Here is a 19245-nt window from a genome sequence, read left to right on the forward strand (position 1 = left end):
CATTGGCAGAAGTCAGCGGATCGGATTGGAGTTGGGGTGGTGCGGAAGAAATCTCCATAATATATGCCGGAACATATTCCGCACACAAATTGCAGCCAGCAAGGAGTCCGGATACGGATTCCTGACCAGTCCGGATTCTGCTTCACAGGATTGCAATATTATAATTCAAATTTATGCAGCCACGAAGGAACCCTTTTCACACGCACTTTCTTATCGACAGCGAGTGATTGGGTGGCTTGGGTGGAGGAGTGCAGGAGTGGAAGGTTGGGCGGAGGTGGAGAAGGACATTCACTTTCTGGCAAATGGAAAACGAGAAGACTGGCGGCGGAAACGGAAATGAAGCCAAACGGAACAAGAAAAACAAATTTACAAAATGAAAATGCCACACACTCACGGTGGCGGGGGGCTGCGGGTGGAAAAGCCAGCATCCCCACGGTATTCGTTTGGCGATTTGCCTGTCACAGGGTTCGCAGAATCCCCCACTTCCTTCCCGCTGCCCAAACTCCAATTCTCCTAACTCACCAAATATCGTTGCTGTCGCCGTGGCTGCCACTTGTTTTATTTATTGCTTTTTTAACCCTTTTTTTTGGGGACTCGACTCGAATCGCCGCCGCTTGTTATTCTCGATTTCCCCCCAGTCCTGACCAAATGAAATCGAACCGGCCCATTCCATTCCGCCCACTTGAGGGGCGGAAAAGTTTCGCTTTTGCAGCACGCAAACTGCAGTCGAACGGCCGCTTAATGAAGTTGCCGCCAAGTTCATTCGAAATGCATCGATTTCCTGGCCTCCGCTTTTATCCTAATGAAAAGAAAGTGAACTCGGCATCTGGGAAATTTGCATAAGCCTAGTAGCATTTAGGCAATCGGATAAAGGTCAATTGGATAGCTGGCACAGGAGCCTAGTAAAAGTTCTCTAACTTCTTCTTTGTTCAATCTCTTACTGAAATCTGAAAAAAATATGATATTTTTTTAACACATTCTGGCATTAGTTCTTATACACCTTTATAAAACCTTGCGACATCAGCTTTAGGAAGGTCAATACCACAGCAATTTGAATTACGCTATCCAGAGGTCATGTGTCATAAATCAAAATGTTAAGGTTTCGTTCAATTTGTGATTATTTTTCGCACTTCAGACAAATAAATTGCCGCCGGATCTTTTGGGTACAATGAACGAGAGACCACAGAATTATGTTGACATTTTCGTTTATTTCGTCTGGCATTTGCGGTGTGCTCCAATCAGGCGAAGTGGTCAAGGCTCCCACCTGGTGCCGGCTAATCTACATCTACAAGATTGACATTTTTTCCCCCACACGGCTGCTCCAATCATAAATTGGCAATCCTTAAAGAGCAGCAGCAGAAAACAGAAAAACACCGTCCACTGGCCGTTGAGCAAATTCATTACACGGCAGATCCCAGAGATTCGGCTTAATTGAGACGCAGTTCGTCTGGCAGTTGCCAGTTGCCTGGCCAAAGTTAGCAGCTTTTTCATTAGTTATATTAATTGAATGGCAAACACACGGCACCAAAAAAAAAAAAATCCACAGCAAAATCCGTTAATTTTTTGTCGCCAATTTGGTGGCCAACCACCAAGGCAAAGCCACTTTTTTGAATCACTCGTTTTTTTATTCACACTCCGTTTCGGAGTGGATATTATGGGGTTTTGTGGGGGAGTTCGGGGGAAAATCGCTTTATTGCAGATGATATATGGGGTGATGGCGCTGATGACCTCATTGGCGGAACCGAAAAGTGCACTGCTAAAATATTTGGGTTTTATTCATTTTTAATGTTTTCTAAATCGTCATTTGAATAGCATATTTGCAGTGCTTATATCTTAGTTTTGAAGTATCTTTTAGTTAGCTTGATTTGATGACTATGGCTTATGGATCCCTCGGACTTTTCTTTCCGTGCTGGGATTAAGTAGAACCTGGACGGCTGACCATCTGCCCCTCAGCCTGGCTAATAATTTCAGCTGGTTGTCCACTATGTTCTCCATTTTTTCCCTGTGCTACCTTTCTGTTTGTTTTGTTTCGCGCATTCTGCCTGCATAATGACAAAAGTTTGCACTACAATCTGGGAGTTTTAGCCCCTAGCCTCCGACTCTGGGCATCCAGCTGGTCGGAAATACATAGCTCCTCGGTGGTCAGCGTCCATTTGTCCGCTGCGCAGTCGAGATGACAATCATTTAATTAGAAACTTTCCCATAGGCTGCTCGTCTGTTTGTTGTCTTTTCTTTTTCTCTCTCCCGCTGTTTTTTATTTGTATTACTTTTTTCTTATTTTAATAAGTAGTTTTGCGAGCTGTTAATTAACTTGTTTGAACAGGTGTGAAAAAGTTGTCAGTGGGCATGGGACGGCAAGGGATGGGATGAAGCTGGAGGGGTGTCCAGTAATTACAGTTGGCCAACTTTTCAGAAAAGCCCGGCCTGGCTGCTCTTTGTCCGTCCCTCATATTTGCATAAAGCAGCGGTAGCAATATTGCAGGCACAGCAGCAGAAGCAGCAGCAACATCGCCGCCTTTTATGCATTCTGCAGTGACACTCATCATGGAATTGGAGGAGGTGCGGAGGAGGTGCGGATGGGGAATGGACGGAGGTATCCAGCGGACTGCAGACTTGCAGAAATTAAAAATTCCGATCGGAATTCCCCGATAAGTTGTCGCCGCAGAAACAATTAAATATCGCTGGCGTCGTCCACGACACGATTGGCATTTGTTATAGGCGCCTCGGTGATCGCAAATGCGTAGCAATTGGCGGTACATTTGGCCACGGATCTGCGCCACTGGCACCTCAACTGGTGACTGCTGACTGGTGACTGGGTACCTCCATCACCTCCAGCTCTCGAGCTCTCCAACTCCCCAGCTACGTGACCGATCGCCGTTCGCGATACGCTGCCACCGATCCCTGGCGACTATTTTGGGCTTGGGATTGGGCTTGGGCTTGGGCCATTGGAACACCGGTGAAACCCCAGGAAGACTGGCATCCGCGACTCCGAGACAGGCGAGTCAAAGTGTCAGGGCGCCATATGGAGCGCTGGAGCGGCGGATTTGCCGTTTGACTGATGATCGTGATTAGGCGGCGATCGGAGACCCAAGAGCTGAGAACCGAGAGCTCGGCTAACTGAACCAGATCAAACACAGCGAGAAAATCTGTGGTAAAAGTGGTTATGGGATAGGTAGTAAAAGATTTTCTTATCTGAAGGCGAAATTATATACTCTTATATATTTAATGTGCATTTATGTAAATATTTTAAGATTTAAAACATCGTGTTATTCAAGATACGTTATAGTAAATAATTTAATTATCAGATTTTAATAGGCTTTCCGCCCTGTGCATTATGTTCTCAGGACGAACGCCTCTAACAGATTCCAAGACCGTTCTAGGGCGGGAACCGGAGATCGGCCTGGTTCATTAAGCGAACGCTTTGTATAAATTATGCTAATGATGCTTCAATTGATTTGTAATAAAAATCCAAAACGCTGCAGCCACAAGATAAATATGCTCGAAGCACGCACTCCGCCGGGCATCGGATCGAATCGGAGAACTGGAACAGGAATCGCTGGATCGAGATGGGAGAAATGCTTGAGCTGGAGCTGCGATTGGAGACACCGCGACGGGATGGGATGGCATGGGTTGGAATGGGATTGGGAATGGGAATGGGTATGAAATGGGATGAGGAGCACCTCCTGGTGCATGTTATGTGTTATGGTCCGTTGTCCGCCTGTCGTCGCCGTTGTCCCCCAGCGGCGTTTTTAGTGTTGCAGCTGCAGCAGCAGCAACATCGCAACAGCGCAGCAACATGGCCAAGTTTACATAATTAGAAAGCTGGCGCATATGCTGCCGCCCCCACACCACACCACCACATCCTCAGCCACTGCTACACTTTCCACAACCAATTTGGTGGTGCAGGATTTTCCGGCGCGCCAGACAAGTTCAAGTTTGCCGGCTTTGAACCCTTTCACCAATTTCGCACACTCTGCCACTTTCGGGGCTGCCGTGGCCCAGCTGCTGCAATTAATGCTCCATGTGGGCAGAGGATTCAGGATTCCACCCACCCACACACACTAGCTCCTTTCAATCCCCCGCTTAGCAATGTGTGTGTGTTCAAAATTGAGAAAACATGCCTAATTTCGTGTAATTGCTATTTGATTTATTGCAATCTACAAAATTTGACTTTTGGCGCAGTCTGCGCTGCCGTCGTCAAGTTGCCGGAGTTGTGTTTTAACCCTGTTCCGCTCCCCTGGATTTCTGGGATCAAGCGGCCATATAGCTAGAGTTTACTGTAACCGTTGGTCGTGGCTGGTGGCCTTCGTTTTGTTTCGTTTCGTTACTGCGCGGATGAGGACGTGCCACCCACCCAGATGTTGGCTACATTTTCTAATGAGTAATTTGGCCAACGGTGGTGGCCGGGATGGGATGATGGGGGATGGCTGTGTGGGCGGTTGGCGGGATGGGGAATGCGTGATAAGATTTCAGAGACAAGTAATTGCCAGTCCAAGACAGCTGCGGGCCAAGATGTAGCGCCTGTCAACCAACTCTGCTGGCCAAGGAGCACAGCAAGCAACTAATAACGATTGCCTTACACCAATGCCACTTACTATATAGACTCGTTTAGTGGGGTTTGAGTAGCAAACTCCTAGGGCAATCCTCGCGAGCCTTTTATGACACTAGGTGCTACTGAATTACCCGTCGGAAAACGTTAAGCAATTACAGTAGGCAACAAACTCAATTTTTCAAAATCTATTTTGGTAAAGTGAGATATAGTGTAATATACAAACTGTTTCAAATACATATAAGCTTTGAAAGAACTCATCCAATATTTAATTTATAATACTTTAAGATTTCCAGCAAACAACACAGTGCAGTTGAGTGTGGCCACCCAGTGGAGCCACAGGTATGTATATGGTATCCTAATGAAGCCCACCTATATGGGCAGAGTCTCGCCTCCGATTCCGTTCCCTCCAAGCCCCTAGAAAACAGCAGCTCCTTCGGTCATTAAGCTGGAAAAGTGCTCGTGTCTGATGACTTTTTGCGCGCGTTGACAATTTTCCTGTGTGATGTGCTCAAGATTGATGGCCTGCAATTATCGGCGATGAGGTAATTTATACATGCAAGTGTGTATCCGAGCGTTCGCGCCCAGTCACGCCCCCCGCCCTCACACACATGCACACCGTTACAATTGGCAAGGTGTGTGTTGAGAGTGTGTGAATTCAATTAAAATGAAGTGCAGTGCCATATATTATGCAGCAATTGGAATTAAAATTAAAAACTAAATATCGATTTCGAAAAGGACAACCGCAATGAGTCGGGGGAATTTGAAGTCCACAGGGGTTAAGGGTTAAAAGAAAGTGCTCAATACCCACACAGACACACACACACGTATGCATATGAGGTGGTGTGGCAATAACACAAATTACGCAACATATGGTGCCAATGATGTTGCCCTTTTTGACGCTCGAATGTGCCTGTGTGTGTGTGTGTGCGTGTGTGTGATTGCGGCACAATCCTTTTGGCTGTCAGTGATTTTAATGCCTTTATTTCTCCGGCACTTCCTTTCGCCCTTTTCTTCATTGTCCCTCGCCATTTGGCTGCTCCTTTTTTCCACTTTCGACGGGCTTTTTACTTTTTTAATCTCAGGTGACGCCGCCTGGGTGTCGTAAATCAACCTCACCACCAGCAGACGGAGAAAGGGGTTGACTTTCTCCACCCCCCTTTCCCACTTTGGTTGTGTGTGTGTGAATGTGCGATAATTGAGTTGTGAGTGCGTGTTACAAGACTTCCGAATATACGTCAGTACATGTTGGAGAAATACAGTGTATTGTAAGGAAACTTTAAGATTTTCTACTTCTGGCATTCTGGATTTATTGAAATGCGGCTCAGGAAGCTGCGAATTATCGGTTCATGTATATTGGACGCTTCGATAAGGATAACAATGGGGAACATCCTTGGCACTCAATGCTAATTTCCGCGAACGTCCTTTGCACCACCCGCGGTGACTCTTTCATTTTGCCATTAGCAGAAATTTCACTTTGTGTTCGGGGCTCTCTAATGCCATAAAGAATTATAAAATGTCTTAATGGTCGCATAACAATTTCAACAATGAAAACGCGCCCCGAGAGGCGACACTAATCGCCAAACGAAATGAAATTTACACAAAAGTTTTCCCCTTTCCATCCAGGGGAAACCCCATCTCCGGCTGCCTGGATGCCACTGACAAAGGCCAGAGATGGTCCTTAATTTTTGTGTATCCTGGCTCTGCCAGCGGAAAGTGTTAAACATGTCAGGGAATTTGTTTATTGGGCTTTTCGGGATCTTATGCTCGGCTGGGGTTTCTCGGAGTCGAGCGGAGATGGGCATCTGTTTGCGGCCAAAGTTTTGGCCTACTCGCAATTTCTAATTAGCCGGCTGCGAGTTTAATTAAAATTGAACATCGGCGCTTCGCGGCAGCACTTAGGCTAGGTGGCTGGGAAAGCGGATTTCTTGCTGCTACGCTAATTTTTAATTAGAGAAAATTGCACGAATTTCGGACAGGCCCTCACCGACGAATTTCCACCTTTTTCCGCTTTTCAAAATGGCCGCCAGCGAGCGCAATTACAATTAGTATTGCATACTTTCAAGGGCCGCACATAACCTCAAAGAGCGGGGCGACTGGCAAATGGCATTAAATAAAACTTAATTGACAATTTGAAGAGCCTGCCGATTTGGGTAGAAAGGGGCCAACCGAGTTGCCATTGCACCAGTCAATTAAATTTACCGCCACCGACAACGAGAACAACGTATTGACTTTTGCATTAATTTGCGAAAATTCCAACAAACTGCACAAATTAAAAATTGAATTGACAATAATTTAGCACTTCTCGGCATTTATCTGCCCGCTTTTCCAGCTTCGCAGAGTCAGTGGCTATGGGCAGCCAAACAAAATGGCATTTTAACGCTAACTGACAGCTCAAGTTAAAAATGTCTGCTTATCGAATTGAAAATTATTTAAATATGCGTTGCTAATTAGGCAGCGGACAAGTCCACAGTTCCCCGATTGCCTAAAAGGGAAATGTCCAGTCAGGAATTGGATTTTTTGGGGTTTCGGATGGAGTAGCTATAATTATTCCTTTGACAAGTGGAAATTAGAGAGAAAGTTGTATAAATAAGGTCTATTGTGCAGGTCAATCCACTTTTATATTCAATTTGAAAGGTATTGCATTTTAATGTTCAGATTGTAGAATAGCAATTTTTTTATTGATTTCGACAATATAATATGAAGAAAATATGCATTTTGAAAAAAAAAAAACAATATGTACCATTGTACCATATGTACCATCAACAGTTATCATAGTTTAGTTAGAGTATCAAATTCACGGATCCGCAAATGTAACCAAACTTTTTGGGCCAACAATTCCGTGGACATTTGGAGTTCTCGAAATGTCAATTTGGGGACAGGATATACGCTAAAGTTTAATTATGCAAACAGTCAGAGGCTGCAGCACTTTCGGTGGAGGGGGCAGAGTTGCACAACTGACCGAAAATGATATACAACTAATTTATTTTCAATTTTCGGAAATCATGAGCGCTATTAAAATGTTAGTTGTCCGACGGGGAAGGCGATGGGTATGGGATGGGAATGGATTGCTCCATAATCTGGCTGGCTGCATTAGAGGGCAGGCTGCAATGTGGCATGAAATTGACACAGGACACCACCGATGCAGATGTGGTGCGCATGTGGTTGGCTAGGCTGTTGAGTGGTTGGGTGGTTCAATGGAGTCCCTGGAAACGGGGGACTGGGCCTGGTGGCTTTTTATTTTTGCATTAACAGCAACAAACACGACAATGAAATGACAACTGAAATGTCCGATACGCAGCAAATAATATGCAATTTTATTTTATTTTAAACAAAGGATGTGGAATCCCGCGTGGGTTTGGATGGGTGTGGAACGGGCGGGAAATGGATGTGGGTGGATCGGATTGGGATTGGCTGGACTGACCGGCTGAATGGCTCTTTCGGACGGATGTTAACTTCCACTTAAATGGCTGCGCTTCCGCTTGTCGTTTATTTGGCTTTTTAATATAATGTACATAATTTTTCAATTTTTATTTATACGCCAGCGTGTTTATGTGTGTGCATTTCATTTGCAGCCGCATTATCGCACACCGCATGCCGAATAATAATAATGCATAATAATGTTTCGGATTGGGATTGAAATTGGGATCGCCCATGCTCGCAAAACATCAGCTTTTCGACATTTTTTCTGCTTAATTTCGCAATTTTTATCCACAAAGAGCAGTGCTTCTTCGGTCGTCCATTTGTTCAGTGTGTCCAACTCCACCGTTTCCCCCACCGACTTTTCCGCCTGACATTTCACATGCAGCTGTGTGCGTGAATATATGAGTTGCATGTGGAGCCCGACACTCTCATTGTTTATGAATTTCAGCCCCTGGTGACAGACAAAACGGCAACAACAATCGACCATCGAAGAGTGCCACAGCAGCTGCGCTCCGCTCTTCAATTAAATATGAAAATTTGTCAATTATTTTGTGCAACATGCGACGTTTGTTAAATTAATAATTATTCCTGTTCGGTTCGGCGCCGAGAATTAAGCTCTGCCTTGGCCCCAATTCGAATTTGGCAGTGCGACAGGCGAGTGACAAATTAAAAGGCGATTCTTCATTAACCTTTAATTGCTGAAGTGATCACCTGAAGTTCTTAATTAAGGTAGGGATTTATGCCACATCGCTGCCTTTTTAGGGCAATGATATCTGACATGAAACCTAGAGACCGAGTCACCTAAATTCAATATAATAATTTAAGATGGTAGTGAATCAAATCTTAGAAGTTATTAATTACATTATAATTCTGATTAGCAAAATATATATATATTTATTATGCAGAGATGAAGATGTAAAATTGATATAAAGAAATAACTCATTTGCACCATTTTATTTATAGCTTTAATTTAATACTGTGGAGCCCTTGTTTCCTTATGGCCCCTTCCCACTAACAGGCGCCACTGCACCACCCACTTGCACCGCCCACAGCACCGCCCACCCACTCGTACACTGCTCCCCCAATAACTCTGCACTCATATCTCCCTCAGTTCTCCCCCACCATCATTTCCACGTCCATTTCCATCCAAGATTCCGAGTTGCAGTCGCCGACGCGACGTGCCTAAAAAGAAATTTCGCTTGTTTTGGCATTGCCGCTTGACATGCGCTGCATTGTTGCCTGTGTTGCAAGTCCCATTCTGCTGCGTTTGTTGTTGTTGTTGCTGCAGCAGTGTGTGTGGCATTTAACACTATCAAGAGTCAAAAGTGCGTAGTATAGGTTTTTGGGGAGGGCAGTAGGGAGTGATGGCGGGGCGGACGAGAGTGGAGCCAAAGTTAACTCAAAAATGTTTGCATGTTGCGTGCCACGCAAACATTCTGCACCACCTACCCAACGGCTGAGTAGGGAACCAGAGGCGGTGGCGGTGGCTCAAGGGGGAAACCCCCTTTGAGAGGAGGGGGCTCCCGAGGAAGTAACATTTGCATGCAAGATTGGGCGCGCGCGCATGTCCAAAGTGGCGTCGTCGTTGTTTGTTGTTGCAGTTGCTCTGGGCTACGAAGTCGTCCTCTTTACCAAAACCAAACCACCAGGCCCCCGCCGCCCGTGGAAACCCCTTCACAAAAGGCCCCCCTCAAAATCCACTATTTTTGGTGCTTTTTGCCCTGATGCAGCAGCTGCGTTTTGCGATTGGCTGACTTGGCCTGCCCTTTTGGCCATTTTCGTGTGCATGTTGATAAGCCAAGTGACCCCTCTCACACCGCCTCCTTCAAAACAAGACGGTATTGCCCAGTCTTGAACCCCTGATCCCCCTTTTCTGGGACAGTGTGTGTGCCTGAGTGTGTGTGCGATGCTTTTGTGTGACATTCAATCAGAAAATGGCGTTTTCTTGTCAACGTCTGCCAGTCCCAGAGCCCCAGTCCCTGAGTTTGAGTTTGAGCCAGAGAAAGAGCAACGGCAACAGCAAAAGCAAAATCAAAAGCAGCCGGAGCAGTTGGCGAATGTCACGCCCACGTTTTTAGCTGTTTCTGCTCCTCGGATAGCATAAGCACCCCCTTTCGTCCGACGTGTCCACGTCCATGTCACAACAAACGCCAAGCTTCCAACAATAAGTCAAATGAACAAACAAACAAGAGCCAAGGCTAAAGAGCCAATGAAAGCGAATTTACGATGCTCTGGAAAGTTTATCTGAGAATAAATAAAACAGCTAATTAACAATGATTTTAAATGCCTTTAAGAAGTCGAAATTGCAAATTATTAAGAGAAAGTTTTAAGGAGTTAACCGATTTGAAGTATAGTTTATCACGTTCCCTTACTTATGAAAGTTAATTTATATGTTTTATTAAATGCTATTAATATTCTAGGTTAAAAGGATATATTAAAACCTTTTTATTCTATTTATATAATCTTCTTTGAATACCTTGTTATACGCTAGACTTCCCCTTTTTCTGTTAGAGCATTCCCCACTTGATGACTTCTGTTGCTCCAGAAAGAACACGAGGCCAACATCCAAGCTGATGGCTTGAGGAGGTGCCCCAAACGAGGGACAGCAGGCTCCTGCTCCCTCAACAATGTCAACTGGTGCTCGTAAAAATGCACAAAGTCCAAGAAATGTCAAATAATTTTAGCAACGATATAAACCCATTTCATGTTTACGACAAACGTTCGCCCGCCTCGCTGGCCAAATGCAGATGATGACGAGACGACGACGACGCCAGCGACGCTGGTGGTGCCGGTTGATGGTGGTGCAAAATTTGCATGGGCCACGCCCCCACCGCACCAACACCACCACCACCACTACACCACCCGCCTCGCATCCAAATTTTCCTGCTCCTCATGCGGAGGCGTCGGCTTCGCTGGTGCTCTTGTGTTTTCTAATGTCCTGTCATGTTCTTTATGAGATGTCGAGCGCCAGCGCAATGCCAAAGATGGTTGGGTCAGGAAAGTGGTGCACGATGGTGCATGGTGGAGCAGGGTGGTGGTACAGGGACAGTTCGGTGGCTCAGAGGACGGGGCTTGGCACAGGAACCGTGCGCGTTATCGTGTCAAAATGAGGGACAAACGACAACGACAAGAACCAAACGACACGAAATGAACGGTCCCGGCCGTAGGATCCCCTAGTCCTCGACAGAACGGACATATTAGGAGCCTCAGTCCTCCTTTGGCTTGCTATCCATACACTGGAAACTACAAGTCACCTCAAGCAATTATTGAGAAGAGACATATTGGCTATACATTTGATACCTTAGCTGTTAAGATAAGAGAATTAACATATAGTAACGTTGCACATATATATATTTACTATATCTCGGCTTAAGATCAACTTTTCTCAGTGCATACCCCAAAAAAACCCCACTCCGCCCTAACCCACTCGCTTTGATTGTTGGTTTTCGGCTTCGGCTCATTTCTCTTAGGCTCGCTGGCCGGCAATCTCATCCGCAGCCGCTTGACAGGAGCACAAGTGCAGCTCGCTGGTGGGGAAGGAGAAGAGCGGGAAAAGTGGGAAAAGCCAGGAAAAGGAGGAAAAGCAGCTGGTGCCATCGCATTAGCTTAATTTGTGTGGGAGGCGTCATTAGAGACAGGCGCCCCATCAAAAGAATCGGACGTGAAAGAGCATCAGTCCTCTGAAAGGGGCTTTTCGGTGAAGAATGAGTCAACATCGTCATCAGGCGAGAATGACGGATAAAAGTGCATGGCTTAGATGCACTTTCCACAGCAGAAAATGATGGATATCTTATGTATCTCAGCCTTTTTAAAGAGCCTAACTCAGCTTAATCTTAAACCAAATAGCTCTCATATGCCTAATAAGTGACTGTACCACCTAGCTCATTTTGAGTTATTTTAGATTAGAAGTTTTCTCTCAGTGAATGAATATAGACATAGCAGATGAAGATGATTGGCTGATCCATTTGTCATACTCCAGTCGATGCAAATGAGGCATTGTCAATGAGTCACCAGCCAAGTGATATCCTCCTTACTTGGCTCTGCCGTATATTAAGTTCTTCTGCCCGCTTTCTTTTCGCACTCGAAATAGCGCAGTTTTCCATTTGGACCTCCCGCGAGAAATCTACGTGGTCCCCAAACCACCCACGCAATATCCAAAACTCACTCCCCGCCGCCTGTCAACTCTCATATACAATTTTTGTTTATTTTAGCAACTGATTTATGCATGAGATAAAGCAAACTTTGTAGACATTCTAAAGCAGAGCTCGAAATAGCAACTTCCATTTCCCCGCCAGCTGGCAAGGGAAAAAAATTGTATATTGGAGCTCACAAAATATGCATAATATTTGATAATGCTTTCAGCGACATGTCCTTGCTCTTGCTGGTGCCGAAAGGGAAGTGGGGACTTGAATGGCTGAGGGGAAGAAATTTACTTTCAGCACGGAGTTCTCGATCTTATCGAAGGCGCCATGTGAGCATAAATTTCGAACTGCCGCCTAACAAACAACAAACAGCAAACGGCAAACAGCCAACAAAAGGTCATAGTCAATATGTTAAGTCCTCCATTCGGAAACCACCTCCTAAAGATCCCTCCTCCCTCTTTCTTTTCAGAGGGGTTCAGTCCGGGGAGGAGATTGAAATAGCCGCCCTGCCAATTGTCGGTGGGCGTGTCCAGTTGCTGCAAGCAAATTACAAGACGATACTACAATTATTTCCTAAGCCTCCAATGGATCCTCCTCACCTCCTCCTCCTCCGCACGATTTTCGATCCTTCTGGCATTGTTATTATTTCAACTGATGGGGCTAACTGGAAGCCGGAAAGTTTTGCGAGACCGAGCAATTAATACCAAAAATTACACACTTCCATTCGCGAAGAGGCCCCGAGGGCAGGGATTTGAAGAGCTTGCACTGGGAAAAATACATAAATCTGTTTGAATTTTATGAAATAAAAATACTGAAGTATACCTCAGTTAAGGTTAAGATATAAAGTAATAGTTTTGATGAACGAACATGAATATTTGTTTGAAACATACCATTCTAGTTCTATTTATTTCCAATATTTCTCCCTGTGCTCCTCAAGTAACAACTGGTGACTGACTCACTGGTTACTGGTTAGTTGGTTGCTTAATCGCTGATTTCCTGCCCGATGGCAGGACCAAGTTCTGAAGTTCTGGGCGCCCGTTTCCGTTCGCACTTGAGTGATTCTGCCGGGGATTTGGGTTGTGAGTTCTGGGCACTGGCTTCTTTTGTTTCTGCTTGGCGAGAGGGACAAGCTCATAAATAAATATACAACACAAATAAATTCCGCAGCCATGGGTTGGCTTCTCATAATCAAGCGTTTGTCTTTATCGCCGCTAAGTATCTGTATCTGCCCAAGTATCTCAACCCGCCGCTGGCTGTCCTTTTGGCCGCCTTTTGTCTTGGCCTTAAAGCTTTGGCGGAATCCTCGTATCCTCGAATCTGCGGAGCCAGTGAAGCGTCAAGGTGTACCAATTTGCAGGCCATGCTTGACTGCGCCTAATAAGTTTTACCAACCGCATTGGATTCTTTCCAATGCCAGAAAGTTGTCAGGCCAGATGAATAAAATTCGGGCCAACTTTTCGGTGGCGGTGGAGATGCTTTTGATTTCCAACTTGTCGCCCGATTGTCACACGTAAACAAAGCTTCAAATTTGGCCAAGTCCGGAGAGTCAATCCAACCATCATCCACCCCGTTTTGGCCACCTCTGCCCCGCCTTTTGGCCGTGTTCAGCAGCGTGCGAATGATTAATGGACGGTTAGACAAATGGAAATTGTATGAATTACATTAAAGTGTAGTTAGTTCGAATTCGGCAACTCTGGGCTTATGTCCAGGAAAAGGGGGAAAGCCGAGCTGCAACTTTCCTAAATGCTTTTTTTTGTAGGGGGGGACTATTTTAAAATGATGTAAAAGTTTTCTGTGGCAGTTTGTAAGGGGCGAGTTTGAGGTTCGATAACTGCAGAATTGGAAAGTGCAGAAACTTTGCTAATGAAGAGGCAGTGGCCATGACAAGACTTTAAAATTAAAACGCCAATTTTGGTGTACGAAAAATAATTCTTATCCCCCCCCCCCCTGTCAGGTCTTGTAACTAATTTGCAGTCTGTGAAAATGTATGCCCACACCAGCAGCAATTTTTTCCCTGTGAAATTACAGGGAAATGTAAAAAGAAACGAAATTCGGTATGATTTATGAGCTAAACAATTACGTGGCAAAGATGTTCCCAGGTAAGGCACTCCATATTAGACAAACGACAAGCCGGATAAATGGAGACCCAACTGCAGCGAAAATTAAAGTCAAAGTCAAAGTCGTGGCCGGCAGCAGCTTTAATTTCCGATTAAGCTGGGGAAAGCAAAACGTACAAAATAAGCAAAAATAAACGCCAACGAGCAGAACAAACTGTAGCAACATTGGAAGGAATTGGCAGCCAACAAGCGGACTGGAAACGGCCATTGCAATGGTGTATCATATAATAATAATAACAACCCGGAGGAGCAACAACAACAAGAGCAAAATCAGCGGCAGGCAGCCAGCTTGCAACTTGCAGGCCTGGCCGAAACAACAAAATTATTACAAAAGCCAGAAGGGGCAGGCCGGCCAAACAGCTTTTCGGGATCTACCAATGGCCAACTCAGCTCGGCTCAGTTCAGTTAAGGCCGAGTTGAGCTGAGTTCCCTGCTGCCCTCGCATCGTTTTGGAAAATCTACCTTGAAGGTAATTATAGTAATTACTTCACGAATCGCAAGTAGTGAGCGTTGCTGTTGCTGCCGTTGCTGCCGACGTGCGACCGCCTAAAAACATCAACAGTTGCCCCGTTTCGTTTGGTTCGGTTCCGTTCCAGAAAGCCGAGCTCCGTTGACTTGACCAACATGGCTATGTGGCCAGGCGGAGGGATCTGGCCAAAAACCCATTGATACCGGACAGAGACAGACATGGCTGCCACAGCTCCTCGCTTATCGCTCCGAGCCAGTTTCCCTTCCCCCTTGTCTCTCCCCTTCTTATTTTGTATTTCTTCCTTCCTTCTTTTTTTCTTATTTTTGTTTAAGCCGGGCTAAGAGCGCCTGCTGCTTTTTGTGCCGGCACAATCGGATTGGATTTAGCTTTAGCCCTTGATTAGTTTTGCGCTGAGCGGAGGATGCCGCCAACTTGCTCTTATTATTATATATCTACCTACCCACGGAGACCCCGCTTATTGGCTGCAGTTGCTCCTCTGGCTCTGAGTCTTGCCTCTTTGGCCAGGGGGATCGGCAGCGGGCTGGGGATTGGTATTGGGATTGGGATTGGGATCGGTTGGGATCAGCCAAGACTAATTTTCTTGCACACGAAGCAATTTGAATTCACCGAGATCTCCTAAGGAATTTCTTCATGTTGCTGCTGGCTTGTTGCTGTTGCTGTTGCTGCTGCTGCTGTTGCTATTGGATGTTGCTGTTGCTGTTGCAGTTGCCGCTGTGGATGCGGCTGGTGTCCATGTCCGTCCGAACGGGCGCTTGTTGCCGTTTTGTTGCCTGTTGGCTGCCGAGCAAAATTGCTCTGAACTTTGCTGCACTTTGGCAATTCGCAGTTTAAGATCACGATGTAATTTTTGAAATTGCCATGTTCGTAGCGGCTTTCGAATGCGAGTTTGGGTTTTGTAGTACTGCCTAATTTGTCGCCGGCTGCGAGGGCCACAATGATGCACCTTCAAATGGTTGGTGGGGCGGAGGGTAAAAATATGACTTCCCGCGGTAAACTGACACAATTAAATCTGAGAGATCGCCGCCGCGAAATCGAGGCCCATTGATAAATTCTAATTGTTAAATTTAATAGCCATATCGATCGCTCTGCGCTTGACCGCAAAGGCCGTCGGTCGTCGTTGGCAGAAAACGCGGCCCCATTCGCGAGGCCATTCGAATTTATTGGTACAAATGGCATTCTTAATGATGGTCAGGTTACCATCTTGAGGAGCAAGGCTCGCGGAGATCGCTGGCATCGGCATCGGCATTGGCATTGCTGGGATCCCTCGGATCGCCGACATCGGCGCCTGTTTGTGCCGCTTTGTCGGCACTTGGCCGCTTTGCAGTTTGTCGCAGTAGCCAAAAGGCGCAGCAGCGCAACAGCAGCAACATTGCTGCAGCAGCGGGAACAGCGGCAGTTTTCCCAAAGCATTATAACCGATTTTTATTGCTCGCCATATATTTCATCTTATTGAGTCGTTTGCCTTCCCCGGATGGCCATTTGGTACGGGCCGTTTGGCCGGGGGAATGGGACTCGATCGATGACAACAAGTGCGCCGGCTCGATTGTTTCTGGTTGTGAGAAATGTGCAGGAAATGATTTTGACATTGCGAAGGTGCAGTTGAGCTTAGCAAATATCTTTCTGATCTGCGCAGCACAATGAGCACAGAGGGAAAAATAAAAGATTGCTATTTTAGGAAATATGAAGAGACTACGATCGTAATTTACTTTAGTCTTAACTTACTCTATAGAACTGCAAACTTAACCCTAATAGCTTATAATCCCAAACTAGTTTTCCTTTTTTTATTCCCTACACTATGCTGGTCAATCAATTCTGATGCTTAAAATTAATCCCTGTAAGCCAAGTTTTTCTGCGTGCATTCACTGGCAGTTCCATCTGCTATCGGAATGCCATCAGTTAAGAGTCGCAGAATCAGAACTCGCCTTGCGATCAGCTAACAATAAACTGCGAGCCACACCCAGAGTCAGGCAAATGATAGGGCGAAAATGCCTGCCTAACTGAATTAACCGGCTAATCAGCGGAGCGGCCAGGTAAGCCAGGTGAGCCAGGTAAGCCGTCCCCTAGCCACCATCTACTATCCACCATCCACTAGCTCTGTTAACGGGGAGTGAGTGAGTGGCTATGATGGCCCGTCCTGGCCCGACTTCATCATCGGGCGATAGCCATCAACATGGCGCAGGAAGAGGATGAAATGCGTAGGTCGCAGCTGGGAATGCGCCAGCGGATGGGACGATGCCATGGCGATGGAGACGAAGATGGAGCTCCACACCGGGTAGGATGAGCCAGCAAATCCGCAAGAGTACACTGAAAAATCAAAGACATATATCTAGATTTTCATAGCATGAATATGCGTTTAATATAATATGTAATCATTAATAAATTATAAATAAATAAAATCGTATACATCTAAAGAAGTAAGCAGGTAACCTTTGCAATACTATAAATAGATTTTGGCCTTACAAATTAATCGATTTAACATCATATTACTTGATTAATATTTATTTGCCAAAGCTGGCAAATAACCAACCAAATTAATAAACTTTTTTCTCCGTGAATGAGGGACAGGCTTTGGCAATGCCACAGGGCCAGCCTCCTTCTTCGCCGCCGTCTCTAATTTGGCTGGGGCAAATAAATGTCGTTACAAATCACGATGGAATTCAAACCGAACCGTGTCGAATTGGAGGTAGAAGTCGGAGTTTGGTCCAAGCGGAGTCTAGGGAGCGATAAATGGCAGTCTGCGACTGGGATGCCTAGACCCCGACTTGTACTCCAACTTCGACTTTGGCTGGGACTGCGACTGCGACTGGGACTCGGACCGGGCTGGCTCATTATTTAATGGACTGATCGATCATAAAAAATGAGCTACATGTGAGCGCAGTATGTAAGTACAAGTTGTAGTCGCCGTCCGTTGCATTCAGGCGGAGTGGGATCGGCCGCGTTTGAAACCCGAATGGAGCTTGTCATGTCGAGGGGTTTTGCTTATGAGTGGTACAAATGTTTTAGGCCACAATTGGAGCACTTCTGTTTGACAGTGCGTATGATTTATGCGCCTGCTGTTGCAGTTACATCTACATCTCGTACTTCGGTATGGCAGCAATGGCAACTGCAACAGCGGCTGCATTTGCAACTCGAGAGATTTCCATGCGCACTTCCGCCGGAATTTCAGGCTTGACTTTTCGGTCTGGCCGCCGGCTTTTGCTAACCGAAAATCTACGGCAAAAAAGCCGAGAAGGATGCTGAAAAAAAGTGCAACAGCTTGGGCTGTGCGGTTGAAGCTCCGTATTTAGCCAGTAGTTTATTAGGCAGTAGAAGAGTCCTGCAGGACTTTTCACATCCGCTGACAGTGGCCAAAAGCAAGAGCAGTGGCAAATGCTAGAGCCACTGCCGCACCAGCAGCAACAACAGCAATATGAAGTCGGCCAAAAGGCAACCAACAAAATTCAGTGGAGCAATTTCTATGAAATTTATTTCACATGAAGATTTATCGCGATTCCAGACAGTTCTGGCGACACCTGCCAACGCCTACAAATGTAATTTATGGCTCTCCCGCATTATGCACACCAGCTCACACACACACCATCACACACAGCATGTGGCAACTGTCGCTGGTATATCATGCCCCCGTGACCCCGCCCCTGCCCGCTGTCCCACCAAAGCCTCAAGCCCCGCCCCTCCCCCATTCCGCCGTTTAGCACACAAAATGCTCATGAGCACCAGCCGATTTTGCTGCTGCCCCGGAGCTCCGACCTCAGACCCCGAAAAACCTGACACTCATCACCCGGCTGCAGGCGTCATCCGCTGCCCACGAAATTAAATATATAGTCGTATATGTCGCAAAAATTGGACTCTTAGTGACTCAAGTTGCAAGAGAAGCGGCGGTATGTTCACTTGATTATATTGTGTCCTTAAATTGAGCAAATTAACCAGTTGTATGCTTATTGAAGGCATACTTAACTAGGACACTGAATTATATCCATTGTTCCATAAACGAAAACCCTATAGATATCTAGGCAGCATTGTAGGTTGACTTCTAATTTCCTATCAGTTTTGCACACCATGTACACATTTTTTGAAACATTCACTCCCACCCTTGATAAATCTGTTTGAATGGCTTGTGGCGAATGTATTATGAGCAACATGAATCTATTACCGATCGACCAAGTGGCTGCAAAGTTTATTGAATTATCTGAAGCACTCGCAACCAACTGGTCCATAACCATCAAAATCAAGCGATGGGGGACACCACGTCATCCCATTATATCCGAACCTGGGGTTACTACCGTAATCCGCACACTTAGTCGGCTGTATGGTTTCTGGACAACCCTTGGCAAGAACCAGGAAAAGAAGAGAGCCAATCCTTTGATATGTTGAACAAAGTGCCACTTGGCACAAGTTCCAACGACATGCGTTGTACATTTGCATATGCCAAGGGGTTAGGATGGGGTGAATGGGGTCTTCATCCAACTGGAGACCCCATCCCAAAAAAAAAAGGGAAAAAGGATGCGGAGAGCGGGGTGGGGGCGG

General features: G+C 45.9%; 1 long non-coding RNA gene and 1 pseudogene across 1 annotated transcript; one reads left to right on the forward strand and one right to left on the reverse strand.

Annotated features, from left to right (window-relative positions):
• Positions 1-63: 63 nt before the first annotated feature.
• On the forward strand, positions 64-652 carry LOC117142289 (annotated as a pseudogene).
• Positions 653-12307: 11655 nt separating this feature from the next.
• Positions 12308-14078, reverse strand: LOC117143982. The gene is made up of 3 exons (XR_004459624.1): positions 13005-14078; positions 12714-12879; positions 12308-12650 (listed from the first exon to the last, which is right to left on the reverse strand). It is a non-coding gene; the product is annotated as an uncharacterized LOC117143982 (long non-coding RNA).
• Between the last annotated feature and the right edge of the window lie 5167 nt (positions 14079-19245).

This window comes from Drosophila mauritiana, chromosome 3R (assembly GCF_004382145.1).
Source record: "Drosophila mauritiana strain mau12 chromosome 3R, ASM438214v1, whole genome shotgun sequence".
In the NCBI taxonomy this organism is placed as follows: domain Eukaryota; kingdom Metazoa; phylum Arthropoda; class Insecta; order Diptera; family Drosophilidae; genus Drosophila; species Drosophila mauritiana.